This window comes from Mustelus asterias, chromosome 2, assembly GCF_964213995.1.
Source record: "Mustelus asterias chromosome 2, sMusAst1.hap1.1, whole genome shotgun sequence".
Taxonomy (NCBI): Eukaryota; Metazoa; Chordata; class Chondrichthyes; order Carcharhiniformes; family Triakidae; genus Mustelus; species Mustelus asterias.
In genome coordinates, this window is record NC_135802.1 from 38242636 (window position 1) to 38243324 (window position 689).

Here is a 689-nt window from a genome sequence, read left to right on the forward strand (position 1 = left end):
AGGTCTGGCAGCATCTGTGGAGAGAATTTAATGTTTCGGATCTATAATGATCTTTCTGCACACCAGTCTTGCCTGGGATGCCCATATCCTGAATTAATTTTTAAAAAATGAATGGATAAGTGAACCTATTTGCATGCTGCTCAATTTATAAATGTGAGTCAGCATGGGCCATTCGGCCCAACAAGTGTGTGATAGCTTACCCCACCCAGCATGTTAAAGTGAGAGTTTCTGTTGTTGAAGACTGTCTTTGCTGATGTTGATAATGCCCAGTCATAAATTAGTGCATGGTGTGTGTGATATTCTCAGTAAGAGTTTTAACAACACCAGGTTAAAATCCAACAGATTTATTTGGTAGCAAATGCCATTAGCTTTCGGAACGCTGCTCCTTCGTCAGACAGAGTGGATATCTGCTCTCAAACAGGGCACAGAGACACAAAATCAAGTTACAGAATACTGATTAGAATGCGAATCTTTACAGCTGATCAGGTCTTAAAGATACAGACAATGTGAGTATTCTCATCAGATCTGGGGCAACCCCCTGTCTGAGTTGTAGCCCGCCCCCTTCGCTTCCAGTCCAGTCCAGCCAGCCTGCTTTGAGTGCCAACACGTACTGAAAGCACTTTGCTCCTCCCTTTCTCCCTCCCTCGCTCTGTGTGCAGTGTAGGGAATCTGTGTGCCCGGTATCACAT